Raw genomic sequence first — 15,074 nt, forward strand, 5'->3', positions numbered from 1 at the left:
CTTCTAAGCACCCTATTTAGGTTTTGGTATGGATTTTGGCTACCTTACTAGACTATGGGAGGCAAATGGTCACCGTGCAATCAAAGTCACTTCTATGGGAAACAAACCTTAGCTTTGATTTTTTATTTGAAAACGTTTTCTCTACAAAAAATTTTTCGGCGGTAAAAATCTGTTTTTTGGAGCTTCAAATTCAGTTCGCATCCAGCGTAACTGACTCTTCTAGATTTTTTGCCATAAAATAGAAACGTCAAAATCTGCCGAAAATGGTCCAAAAAGTTTTCTTAGACACTTGCGGCTTCTAGCTCCTTGATATAATTGAAAGATAAGAGATTTAGAGATGTAATATTTGCAGCGTGCTGAAGAGAAGATGCGATCTGAAAATAATTTACAAAATCTTGGTTAAATTTTCTCTTGCCAGTCAAACAATTTTAAGCTTTGGCCACTGGATCATAAAATGTTGTGTTTTTCTGCAAAGTCCAATTCATGGCCTTATTCTCGGCCAAAGCATTGTAAAAATTTCAAATCTCAGCGCAGAAGCATAGTAATTTTTAGCACAATTTCAACTTTCGAAGTATAATTATTCGGAGAAGATTTTTGAATTTCTAATTTTACTTTTGTTACTTTTCCTCTTGAAATTTCAAAAGTTTTTGCTGCTCAAATCTGAGGGCAAAAAACAATTTTTGGTGGCAAAATTTATTTTGTCAGTTTTCGGCGTGTTCTTTTAATTTTTTTCCGTCAATTACTATCATTCGTTTCTATGTGTGTTTCATTGACTGTACCAGAAAAAAGAGAAGAAAAAATAACATTCTGCACACATTTTCAACAGTTTTATCAAACTAAATTGCCAATAACCTTTGCTAAAAGATTATGACTGGTTGTAACAAGGCAGCCTCTAAATAGTTTGTAATAAGTATTTTTATTTTGTACTGTTCAATTTTAATGTTTTGCAGATTAAGGGCGTTCAGAATACGTTCAGTCTAGGCGCCAACAATTTACACTAATCAAAATGTCATCTGACTTGATTTCTTACATTTTTGGTTAAATGTCAGCGTCTCTTGATGTTTTTATTTTATTTTCTCAGATATAGAGTTGAAAGTGTCTCTATTGAGGCAACCTAGAAGATGGTTTAAAAGCGAGGGACAAGCTTAAATAATATATCGTTGAAAAATCTGCATTTTTCAGGTTTGCTTAACTTTTTAAGGAAATTAGAGATCTACTGTTAAGGTTGATATTGACAGTTTGTGCCGAGCACTCCAGTGACCATTTGATCAAGATTATAATGTCAGTTTGAATATTCTAGGTTTTGATAAGCAACTGTTTGATAAGTTTTTTCTTTAATTTTTGAAGTTGTGGTTGAACGGGATTGCGGTGAGAACGCATACATTACCGAGCCTGCTTTTCGCAATTCAACTGCAATTTGAACAAAGGCCTTAACACGGTGGCTACATCATTGCTGGGTTGCTTGTAAAATAATTTGAATGATTGTCTTGCAAATGAAGCATCAGTCGGAAAAACCATGAATTAGAAGGCGCTCTTTGAAATTATCTAAAGCGTCTCTTGCAGATTTCTTCGATTTAGCCAGGTAGAATAACCCAAGTCAAATGATACTGTTATTGTGCAAAATCTTGTAAGATAACCGTCCATCTTGTAAAATTCTTGCAAGATAACCATCTTGTAAGGAGCGCCGGGGGAACATGTCTTAGCAACTACATGGGCCTCCTTAGCTTCCTCAAAGGCTCTAGAATAGGATGCGACCTTTTATCTAGCCTCCAAAGAACAACATAAGAGAGACTCTAAATATGCTAAAGCTGACACATAAAGAGAGAAAATCGTATAAAATAATATAAACCTGCAGCTGGAACTCTCTAGAGGCTTTATTATTACAGATTTGGTTCCTAGAAACTTTGTTACACTTGGTTAAGGCAAATTTAATTTAAAAAACGTTTATTAAATTTTTTTCATTGAAATCACGATTTCTCATAAGTTATGACTGGCAAAGTTCATATAAACCTTTATGTTTTGGCCCAATAAATCTTAACTTAAGGCAGAAAATTTTCGACGCCAATTTTCGACTTTCAACTATTTTTTGACATCAGTAGGAGCACTATTTTGCTATAGAAAAAACCTTTTTTAAAATCAGGGTTCAGACAGATTTTTTGACGGTAAACTTGCAAGATACTGCAAAATTTTTGCAAAATGAGTGTTCATATCTTGCATCCTGCAAGATAAACTTTATTTGCAAGAATCTTGCAAGATCTTACAAGATAACTGTTGGAGTTTGTCCGGGGTAGTTTTAAAATTTTTTTATTAATTGGTTATAAAAAGATTATCATGAATTTGAGGATTTTTACCATATCAGTTGCGAGGTCCAGATTTAACATCATTCAAATAAAATATTCCTATTCAATTTCTGAATGTCATTAGTCTAGACAAAATTGTCATTTCCAAAAATTGATACCTAATTTGAAAGTCTGATTGTAACTGCAATGAAAAAGCACGCATAATTTACTTTCAAAAACAACAATAAAATTGATTGTGAATGTCATTAGACTTTGCAATATTTTAAGCAACAATTTTTTTTTCGGTGAGAATTGTAGTCAATTTTGATTGTAATATCGCACAATTTTGAATAATATGCTTAGAAAAAAACGCTATGAACGATTTCATCCACTGGAAACATTAAAAATAGGAGCATTTAATTAAATTCGGTCTATTTTTCTGTCTCGAAACGTATTGAATTTGCAATGAGGAATTGAAAAAATTGCTAATTTTTATGAAAATAATGTTTAAATAGTGACGCTTAAGACAGCTTCCGCTTACTTTTGGGGAAAACCAAACGGCATCAACTTGACTTCTCATTGCAATTCTCTGCGAGAAATCTCAAATAGCTTTTCGACTTAACATAAACGGTATTCGGCCAATTGTCTGTTCACAAACTCAAAGGTTAGAAATTTGTTTTTACTATCCCTGGTTAAGAAACTTTGAAAAACCCACGTAAGAAATGAAATTAAACGCACCGAATTTCTGAAGTAATCAAGTTAATTGTTAAATATTGCCATGAAAACGTATTGGCATATTGAACTACAATTTTCAGAGTTACAGATGAAAATCTGCACAGTTTCCACAGTTTTTTATACCCTAGTCTATTACCGACTGCCTTCTTGCAAGATCTTGCAAGCATCTTCCAAATAAGCGTGCGGCTTCTACATCTTGCAAGATAACCGTCGGAGTTGGACTTGGGTAGTTTCTTGCAGAATTTCCAATTACAACAGAATATTTGACCCGAAATAAAAAACAAAAAACTTTTCTGCAGATTTATATAAATAAGACTTTCTAAAGCGTAAAATTTGCTATGTAAATTCTCAAGATCTGTGTAAATCAGAAAATTTAGCTACAAAAATTTGATAATTTAATAAATTATATCAAAACACTGTCTGAGCCCCAATTGCCCTTACCGCCCCTATTCGCCCTATTGCTTTAAGTGCCCGTGGGCCACGATTAACCCCTATCCATTGAAACCAATCTATTGAAAGGTGAAATACGAATTTTTAGTTCCAAACTCTAGATTTTACCCTAATATAGTACAAGAAGCAGAGAGCATGTTCAGGTTCTTTAGTTTGTCAGTTTGCTTCATTATATATAAATTAGCACCATAGCTTCATAAGACTTTTCAGGAGTTTTCAGAATATATCAATTTATTGTTTGTAGAATTATTTTTCTCCAAATTCCTTTTTTAAATTTATTTTTTATTTATTCGATGCAAAACTTACTTCCCCAAAGGGCAAGGAACAAATCTACTTTTATTTTATTTTTTTTTAATATTTTCAATAGTTTTATATTTTTATTTTTATTGATTTTATTATTATTTAAATTATTATGATTATTTTTTTTTGTTAATAATATTTTTATTTTTATTGTTATTGTTAATCTTATTATTATTATTATTATTATAATTATTATTATTGTTATTATTATTATTATTTTTATAATAATAATAATAATTATTATTATTAATATTATTATTATTAGTGTTACTTTTATTTTTATTATTATTAATCTTAATTTATATTTTTTTCTGATTAAAAATCTTTCCCTAAAAAATTACGCGTTACATGACAAGTTTGATAAAAAGTGATTATTTCGTAAGAATGGACAGTAAAACCCTTATTTTGTACATCCATTTAATTTTCTGATTGCGAAATTCAATTCATAAAATGTGGAGAGAATTGAATCTACTTCACATATTCAGTCAGCTTTTCTGTGTTTTGCGTTTCTTATTGGCCCTCTGCAATTGTCAGAATCAATTACAACTGTTGTGTCCAAGTTTGACAATATTCTTATAAATTTTAAAACCATGAATAAATTAGAATACCAGTTCCAGTGATGCATTACTTATTGTCAAATTTTTAAGCGAAAATATACTGATTTTTTTCTGTAACTTATCCAACAATATCAAGTCATCTCCGAGCGCAGCGACTCTTGTTTCTGATATTTAGTCGCCATTAGCTCCCAAAAACTACACATCATGAAACACACGAATCAAACAACAATTTTAATTTTTTACTCTAAATAATTGCAGCTTATGCTTTTTATTCAATCTATTCAACTTCTAATAAAATTTGGTTCATCCGGCTTTCCGTACTACAAATGGTACTTCTTTGAGTGTTGTGCATCTTAATCAGAATTTGTTGTCATTTTTATGTTTCGTTCCTTGACCTGGGAATAGTTCTGCTTTTACCCTAAATACGCACCTAAGAATAGGAATATAATAGATATGCAATATGGAGACAGAGATAGAATAACAGAAAAATTAAGCCTTGATGAATCAGCGCATATCTACAGAAGGTTTTAAAATTTCCTTGATGATTCAGGCTGAAATCTTGGGGAATTATAGTATGGTCGAGAGGAGTTAATAATGAAATCATAGTAGTTTTATGAATTTTTCTATGCCCATCGTAAAATCCTAATTGAGCATAGAATGAGCCATCGACCGGCTTCGAAGAATTTATCACGATCCGAGATGGCGCCGAAAAGTCAGAAACTTATGTGTTCCCATTTAAAACGAAGTGGTTTGAAAATGTCAGTGAACAGTCATATTTTTAGCTTGTTGAAGTTAGCCCCCCCCCCCCCCCCCCCCCCCTCGCGATGTAATCCATTACATCATCTTAATTTTGCATTTAAATAATGTTTCGGCAATAATTTCCGCACTTTTTTTAATGTCAGGAATATTACGAGCAAGCACCCCTGTACCAACTAAAAGGGAGCATTTGGACCTTTTTAGATCCACAAAGACTATCTTAATACATGTGGAAAGGTCTTAACAGTGTGGGATATGGCGAATGGCGATAAGGGAACAATTATAATTTGTATATACTATTATACCAATACTTTATGATTAATTACACTATAATAAACCATTGACGTATTATTCTTTACAATACCTTTAGAGCAAAATTCCAAAAATTAGCGAAATAATATTTTTAAACCAATTGGTTTGGGTGCTGACTCGTGCATCTACTCTCAAAGTTTTTAAAGTCAAGGAAATTTACTTTCAAAAATCAAAGTCTAATTTTTGGTTCAGGATCCCGACCCTCGTTAACAAAATCTCTTCTTGAATTGGCAAAAAAATGCTTCAAGATCCAATCGCTGTCCTGAAAAAGAAGCTCACAGTTATCTATCGGAAGTTCTACAAGCATTGCGTTAGTGAGATTGAGCTCTGTTCATGTCGACTCGGATTTTTCTGTGAAAACTGCCTAAAAAAACGCATATTAAATTTCAATTTCTAATTTATTTCATGTGCGAATTATCGTCCCTTAATGCTACTGCCTAAATCCTGTGTTATTATTTTTATTATTATTATGAAATGTTTTGTGAGCAAAACTGATCACATTGCAAACTTGTTCAAAATTGATTCGAACTTTTGGCATAGTTTTGCGGTGTTATATGTTGTCCCTATTTGTTTTTTAAGCAAAATCATGGAGTACCTGGACTGCCTGAAATCTGCTTCGCTCTGTTTCTGTGTCACTCTTTTGATGGCTTCTACATGTGAATCTGTTCAACCCAATTGGACGAAATTCTCGCCTAAAAATGTCTCCAAACCATCAACAGGTGAAACAAATTGAAACACTACTGTGTAAATAATTCACTACAGTTATGTCGGGGAACAAAAATTGATCAAAGAGCGACATTCCGGGGCGCCGTGCCTTCAAAATTACTTATTCGGGAAACATGGATGATAGTTGAGAAATAGCGACGAAATCAACGCAAGAAGCGTCGTTTTTCGTCGGTTTTTCTCGACTTCGTCGGTTTTTTATGTAAGAACTATCGATTACCGTCGTTTTTGTTGGTATCGTCGATAATTTATGTAAGAAATTTCTATTATAGTCGTCTTCATCGGTATCGTCGTTCTCGTTCCTGGGCCGATGTGTTATCGGTAAAAACCATTAAAGAACTGTAAGAATTTTTATAAATTTTACTGATGGCGAAGATTGATAGACCATGGACACAGCCAAGCTTGAAGGCACGGTCGTTTAGAATAAGCAATTTGAACTTTGAATGCACGAAAGTATTTAACATGTTATCTGTGTATCTTTATAATCGCTGAGAAATCTAAGATATCTTGGAGCCTATACGGAAACGATCCGAATTCTCATTACATTGCAAATAACACATTTGCTTGAGTATATCTGCTTGGCAATTTGTTGTCTTACGCATGGGTTTTACGCACATGTATTAAGGTTACGAAAGTAAGCGCGCGCGAAGTGCGCCACGATCAAATTTTTGTCTATAGGTCTCTATTATTCTCATTTTACAGTGTTCGAATACTAGCCACAAGTCTAATCAGTTCTTATCCTTGAATCAGGTCACTCTTTCCGCACGTTTGATGTCGGCGGATACCACTCTTCGTGAATTTTTTTATGAAGAGAGATTCGTTTTAACTGAGGGATTTTTATTAAATTAATATGTGGGATTGATAAATAACCAAAATGTCACATTTTAAAAACCGAATAACTAGTAACCAGAACGTAACTACTGAGATGACAAAGGAATTTAACAAATTGATGCGGGAATTAGCGATGCGATTAGAAGGGGTTAGTCGTCAAATTTTGCAGTGCTATTGTCGCTAGAATTCGATATCGGAATAAGCGACTAAGGAAATGCAATTTGTTTGGTGATTTTCGCATTGTAGCTGATTTCGGCAAGTTTGGTAAAATACGAACCAACCAAATGTTCAGTAAATGAAGTTTGTTCATTTGATGAACTGACCTGCCTAGTTATAATACGTGATTAAATATGTATGTCAGGAAGCAGAAAACAACTCAAAGATTGCAGTTTGAAGAGTAGTCAGATTTTCGTTTTTTCGATTTTAAAAACGCTTCCAACTATTTTAAATTCCGTTATGATTATTGTTTCACCATCCCCTCAGACGAAAATTAGAAAGGTTTTAATCGTTTCTCGTTGTGATAACTTGTATAATTTATCAATGAAACAATTATTAGCGCTTTAATAATTGGTTAAATTTTTGCTTCGATATTAGAATACTTTCTTCCGTCCTAAAAGAAAACTGAATAATGAGAATTGACTTGAGATTTTTTTCCGCACAAGATGAAGTTTCCACACCCAGTTAGAATTCAATCATTCCTAAACATTCTCATTTATTGAAAAAAAAATTCCTTATAACATATAAAACATTGAATGCAATTGGTGATAGCATTTTTTGTGAGAATTATCTCATTGCTTTTGAGTATTATAAACAATTTATAGAAGGCAAAATTTTTAGATTTTTTTAACAGTTTTTTTTACAATTTAAGGTATACAATGAAAACTCACATCTCTTTAGGCCTAGATTAATTTTGAGTCAAAAACATAAAAATCAACCGCGAACATAACGGTCAATGCCTCTCAAATAGCATATTTGCTCATTTCCTGTAATTTTTGCACAAATTAATGTATATTTCTCAAATATTCTTTTTAACCATTTTCGATTGTTATTCTTTAAGGTGGCTGAGAAAGAATCCGTTTCTTTCTTAATCGTCAGTTAAAACTAATAAAATAACAAACGTTTTTTATTGTTATCTTTTGTTTCAGATAATTTCAGCTGGACATTGGCTACAATTCAGAAAAGAAACGAGGTGAAAATTTGTATAGTTATATATATCGAACATCGTTATATATTGAACATCGTTATATATCGAAAAAATTGATATCTTGTGTTTGATTAATTTGTATGAATTTATGTGTTAGAACATAATTTTTTCACTTGATTGAATAGGAGATATCATTTTTTCCTGCTTCTTTCACATTATTTCTTTTTCAGTTGAATCTTAAAGAAATCGAGATGAGTTATTCCTCCGATATATAAAAATTGAGTGATATAAGATTATAGCAATTAGTATGCAACTTTTTGTTAAAGGCCAATCTAACTCAGATATGTTCAAATGACAAAAGTTTCCTCTTTTAGGAGTTCAAATGTCCTGTGACGGGTAATTACGAGGGTGAATGCCAGGAGAAAGCTGTGAGCAGAATCAACCACAATGCATGTGTCGAATGTCCTATCTGGGATATTGGTTAGAAATTTTCTGAATCAAACCAACTCTAAAAGCGAAAAAATGGCAAAATCATCTTTAAATAGGTCATTGCAAACTCAGAATAGATGACATGCATCTCAAACGGACGATTGTTAGTTGGATAATTTTTTTAAACTCAATTTTTCGTGAGCTGAATTTAGAGATTCATGGTAAATCAGAACAAAACGAGCGGAGTAAATCGATATGAACTCAAATTGGCTGTGCTTTTTTTACGTTTAATGCAATCTCTAAAAACTGTAGAATTTGGTAAATCCTACTTTTCTCGCAAAATTTCGCAATAAAAATGGATACAATTTGAATTTTGAAAATCGGTTACCATCAAAATGCTAGTAAGACTGTTGGCTTGCGATTTAAGGCCATTTGACAGACCAGGCTTTTATGGAACAAAAAAAGGGTTACTGAGAAGTTGAGTGGGTGCAATTTTGATTTTCTGAGAGGGACCGAATTTGTAAAAGTTAGTTATCATCAGGTATTTACCTCAGTGCGGTTAAACTTGGTAGAAGTTAGTGCATACCGTTGGGCAAGTTCCATTGTTGTCAGTTTTGGGGAATCTGTTTTAGAGATACCGTGGGGGGACTTTAAACTTCCAAATAAGGCTTAAATTCTTGAGTTCATAGTTTGACCGACTGATTAATTGGTAGCGTCATAAGTCTGATACTGCTTTTGTTTTAGTTTGAATAGCTTGAATAGAAGTCAGAAATGTATAAAGAAGGCGTTGAGGTCATTCAATTGTTCTTTTGAAGTCATAACAAACTTTACGTAAGAAAAGCCTTTCTAATGTTGTCCATAATGTGAAGTGAAAAGATTCTTTTGTTTTGATCGTTCTTGTACGTTGTTGCTTGATAAGTTACTTAGGAGTAGAACCATGGCATTACCAAAACACAACCATAACACAGCTGTAGCTCAGGAGTTGACCTGTAGAGAAGTTCTGATAACAAAAACATTGTTGAGGGTATTGAATTGACTTGATAAATTCAGAACAACGGTTTGAGCGATTGGAAACCAGAACACCGGTTTGCGCGATTGGAAATCAGAACGCTTGAGAACACCAGAGAACCGCAGTTAGATCAAATGGCTCAATTGAGAGCTTGTAGAATTGAGAGAATAGCAGCTCTTTAGTTGTGAATTTGGCTTAAGTTGTGAACCATATTTTATTATAAAACTCTGATTGATTATTGATTTGATTTTGAGATCTTTTACATTTCTTGTATATCCATTTGATGTTATTTGATTACTCGAATCAATCCATTATTCCAACTAGAGTTTCTTACAGCCGACAAGAGCAGCGTGGGGACAAAATAACCGTCCGATAGAGGTCCGAGAGCCATCAAAACACCCCTTTCAATTTGTTAGAGTTTTGGGCGCTTGAGTAAAATTTACTCAAGCAAACTTCTGAAGAAAAGTAAGTTTTTATCTACATAATATTTCAACACAAGGAGAACACTGATTTTCTAAGATGTATGATTGAAAAGAATATACAAATGAAGCCAATATATTTTAAAGAAAATATTTAACTCAATCATTGAATTTCGGTTGTCGATTCAAAACTGGTGTTTAAATTGAAAATAACATAAATAAATAACAGAAAAAGCAATGTATCTGATATGAACTTACAATATGCGCGAGATTCCACTCAATTTACTACAAGGGTTGCATTTAAAATCTGAAATTAAAAAATTTTTCAAAAAAAAAATCATATCAAAATTTAATGGTAAATGTTTTAATTTTGATTTTGAGTCGGCAAAAAATGAATGAGCGAGAGAGATACTTACCGAGAGAGATAGTCAAAATGGCTCAAAAAGCAAAGCTGTAAGCATTGTTCGGAAAAAAAGCTTCCGATTGAGTATTTGGTTTTTATAACAACAACTATTCATTCAAAATTTTTCTTACTTCTTATTGACATTGATCTGTTTTTATGATCTCCCATATATTTCACACACTCTTCTTCTATAACTGCAAAGCAAAATTCAATTTTTAGGGCGCAAATCGTAGATGTGTTTTGATTTGTCTTTCTAAAGATCGTTGTCTTTTCAAATTCTATATTTTGACGAAAACGTTGGCGCAGACGGAACATCAGATCTTAATAGGTCGACGAAGACTTTCAGGCATTCCCTCATGAAGGTTATAGTCAGCCAGTCTGCTCTTTATGAACCCATGTCATGTATGTGTTCTTATAATGCAGGTCAAAATTTTAAAACAATGGGTTTGCTGGAGAAATGACAGAGAATAGAATATAGTTTCAGTATTAATAAGGATCTCACCAGGTCTTTGATCTATACTTTTTAGGTCTCCTAGAGCCATAGAAACATTTTATTTCCGAGTAGTTGGTACAACTTATTGTTTCTAATATTTTTTCTGCTTTAGGTTTTTAGCTGAACGGGTAGATTATTTCAGTACTCAAGGAATATTTTTTGGCAATTGAGCGTACAAGTATTCGGCTAGTAAGTTTGGCTAGTAAGTTATTTGGCTAGTAGTAAGATTTAAAAGAGAGTTTTCCGAATTTTTTGTGCGCGTTTATACTCCAGGCATGGAGTGCGTTGTATTTTGGCTGTCTGAATGATGCCAAGAATTCATTTTTCATTTTTCAAAAAAAGGGCGCTGGTCTTTTGAGTTCGAGAAAATTTTCAACAGAGAGGATGGAATATTTAGTATTAAAGTGCTGCCCTGTTTCGATCTTTTTCTAACATATGATGCTCAAAAACTAAACTTTAACGGTTTCTCGCAAGCTAATATCAGTTTTTTTTCTAATGACTGAATTATTTGTGACCCTTTGTTGCCAATTACAAGTTATGTTTTTACTTAGAACTTTATTTTGTAAAATTCTTACATCTGCCTGGTTCGTTGAAAAAAATCTGTTTGCTTGCCTGAAAATGAACATATACAAAGAATTTTTTCCAGCAGCTACCAACATCAAGAGAACAATGGAAATTCATCAAAAACAGGATCAATTCCAACAGCCAAATAGAAAAATTGACAAATTAAGGGAAGATAGTCATTTTGTTGAGGATGACAGAGAGATTGCCAATGTTCTTAATAATTGTTTTGCGAGACTAGGATTATACAAAGGCAAAGACGTTGCTCCAAATTGTTCTTCCCTAACATTTGATGGACCGGAATTTAGCTTCCGACCAGTCACCAGAAAAGAATTGTATAATGTTATTGATAATCTACCTAAGCATAAATCTCCCGGACCGGGCTATATACCAGCATGGGCGCTAAAAGATAGTAAACTGTCTATTGGAACTCATTTACAATTTGTCGTCAATGAATGTATAAACAAATACACGTTTCCTAATCTTATGAAAACAGCGCATGTTACACCTGTCTATAAAAAAGGAGACCGACTAGAACCAGAAAACTATCGACCCATATCAGTCACACCAACTCTAGCAAAAATTTTTGAGCGATTACTACTTGAACAACTAACTCACCACCTAACTCTTAATGGTCTGATTAACAAGAATCAATTCGGCTTTCAAAAGCAAAAGTCCTGTCTCGATACTATCATTTCATTAACTGAAAAGATAAACCAATGCGTTGACGAAAACGAAATTGTTGTCACACTCTTTTTAGACTTAGCAAAGGCTTTCAACTCAATATCTATAGATGTTTTTATGAACAAAATAAAAAGGTATGGAATTTGAGAAAATGCAAGAATCTAATTAAACTCTTTCCTTTCTGATAGAAAACAGTGTGTAAAAAATGGGATAGCAAAATCAGATTGGGTTGTCATAAATCACGGTGTTCCTCAGGGAACTGTCTTAGGGCCTCTAATTTTTATACTTTATGTCAACGATTTCAGTGAAGCTGTATCAACGAATTGTGATTTATTACAGTTTGCCGATGATACAGCAATTCTATGTCATGCAAAGAATGAAGCAAATTTGCAGCTAATAGCTGAAGATACATTAAACAAGACAGATCAATATATGAAACAAAACAGGTTAACTTTGAATGAGAAAAAAACGGAGTTAATGGTGTTCAGCAATGAAAAATTGCCGATCATTGAAACTGTCGATTTCAAGGGACACCGATTGGAAGCATCTGAAAAATGTAGATATTTAGGTGTAATAATTGATAGGGAACTGACATACCAAAATCAACTAAATAAGGTTATCAGTAAAATGGCTTCAGCAATCAGATCATTATATTTGGTTCGTTATCAGGTACCGCTAAAAACAAGAATAAATCTTTTTAAATCACTAGTTTTGTCTCATTTAGATTTTAGCGCAATTTTTTTTCAAAATTTACCATCTTACTCTATTGACAGAATTAACAAACAGATAAACTGGGGAATAAAAGTTTGCTTTATGAAAACCAAATACGATACTGCCAGAGATCTACTTCTGGAGACTAAAATTCTTCCAGCAGAGCTCCAAATAACACGGGTGTCTTTAAATAGGTTTTTCAATATCTCCAACAAACAAGAAATCGCTCTAATAAACATTTCAGATTTTTAGAAAACGTGCCTATTATTGTAAACAAACGAACCCATAACCTTTTCTTAGAACAAAAATGTAAGTCAAAATGGAGTAATGGTTCAATTGTTCGTAACTTTGTTCGAAAATGGAACACACTTCCAATTACAATTAGAAAAGAAACGTCGAAGACCAAATTTAAACAAAAAGTTACAGCGGAAATGCTTAAACGACACGAAAGAGTTCCAATAGACAGAAGGGTTGCAGGATTTAAACATATTTTTTATTAAATTATTTTACGAAAACCGAACCTTAGTTTGTTATAAATTAGAAAAAAATAATGTTTGATTAATAAATTTCTAACATGTAACATTAACCAAGTGGTCAGTTTAATTTACATGTTTCCAGATTTAAAAAAACAACTACAACAATATGTGAGCCAGGAGCAGAAATATATAAAATATCGGATGAAATTTGAAGAAAATATTTACTATGGTGAATTCCAGGCCCAAAGATCTCTGATCAGACGATAATAGAGGTCTACACACACACCGTAATGTCCAGCCCAAGTTTTCATGGGCTGGTAATTTTTGTTTCCAAACAAAAATGACCTCTGAGCGCAGAAAATTCTGGACAATAGTCTGGATCTTGTCTGTGCGCGTTTAATCTGTTTTTAGCTTGGAGTGCAATCCCAGTGAATGCAAAGTTTGCACTAAAGTGAGCACTAAAGTCTGACAAGTGATGAAATCGGTCTGAAATGGCCTGATCAGGTTTGATTTTGGTCTGGAACCTCGTCCTGTGTAGCATAAAATGGCATGATCAGAGCTCTCTTGGTTCTGAAATGCTCTGATCAGCGGGCAGAGTCCGGAAAACGGAAAACGGCGTGCTCAGAGTCACTTTGGCGTGCAGCATCATCCTGGATTGTGATTGTTTCAGGGTTTAGCCGGCAAAAATAAGACTTTAAGCCGAAAAGCTGGCCACGCAAATTGTAATAGGTCGATCAATAGGTGATAATTTGACCAATCAGATTTGTCGACCAATCAGAATTAACCGGTCAACTTTCTCGATCTTTCCTGGCCAGCTAAAGCCCTCATCGGTCAATGAACCTAGAACCTTGTTTTAGTTTGTTCTTGTGACTCATGCAACATATACAAACCCAACAATGTGATTGTCAAAGGAACGTGCAGGCAGAAAATTATGGAATTTGAAGCCATAAAGTCGTGCGACAATCCCGACGTGAAGGAAATTGTACCCAGATCAGTGGGCTGCGTTTGCGTGGAGGACTAACCTTCTCAGTTCGGATTCAGAAATAACAATTTTGACTGGGAACCGTTTTCTTTTCCCCTGAACAAAAAATTATTTTCGTTATCATTTGTGAACAAAATTTTGTGCATTTTGTGAGAATAGTGATTTGAGTATTCTGATAGCAATAAACCCTCACGGTTACAATTAAAAACTATTTTAAAGAAAAATAGTGTCAATTATAGTTAGTTATGGGGCGGGGGGGCACTTTAAAATCAGTGATAGAAACATTTTTCATAGAAACGTTGTAGTCATAAAATAGACCATGAATTTTTCTTTCATGCTGTTCTATAGAACGCAAGTTACCCTAAAAAGAACCTTTTATTTATGAACATTTTATGCACAGAAACTGTTCTCAAATGTTACAAATGAAAAAAGACCAGAAAATGTAACAGATATTGGAGCTGAAAGATTAATACTCTTGAAGATTTTTATTCTGAAATGCAGTAAATTGTTATATGAAGAGATGGCAAATGACTGAAAAGAACAATCTCAAAGAGTGATTCGTATCAATTATGTAACTTTAATGTTTCAATTTGAGTGAAAAGTATCTGCAAAAAGTGTTTTGCTCAAGGCATCAGTTCTATTCTGGAAATTAGGATGAACCTGATAAATGACGCCTAGAATGGCCGGCCTACAACATATTGATTTGAGTCAATTGGGAGTCTTTCTGAATGAAACAAGGAGGGTCGTCAATTTGAAAGAAAATAGAGGTTTAATCAGGACGCAAACCTATAGTTTTTTCAGCTTTTTATTTAAAGATAAT

At 33.3% G+C, this 15,074-nt stretch overlaps 1 long non-coding RNA gene across 1 annotated transcript; it reads left to right on the forward strand.

Moving 5' to 3' along the window:
* The first annotated feature begins 9,422 nt into the window (after positions 1–9,422).
* Positions 9,423–14,871, forward strand: LOC142355724 (uncharacterized). Its single transcript, XR_012761288.1, has 2 exons — positions 9,423–9,990; positions 14,130–14,871. It is a non-coding gene; the product is annotated as an uncharacterized LOC142355724 (long non-coding RNA).
* The last annotated feature ends 203 nt before the right edge of the window (positions 14,872–15,074 follow it).

The sequence above is a fragment of the Convolutriloba macropyga genome, unplaced genomic scaffold (genome assembly GCF_964194025.1).
Source record: "Convolutriloba macropyga unplaced genomic scaffold, txConMacr16.3 SCAFFOLD_864, whole genome shotgun sequence".
NCBI classification, from domain to species: Eukaryota; Metazoa; Xenacoelomorpha; order Acoela; family Convolutidae; genus Convolutriloba; species Convolutriloba macropyga.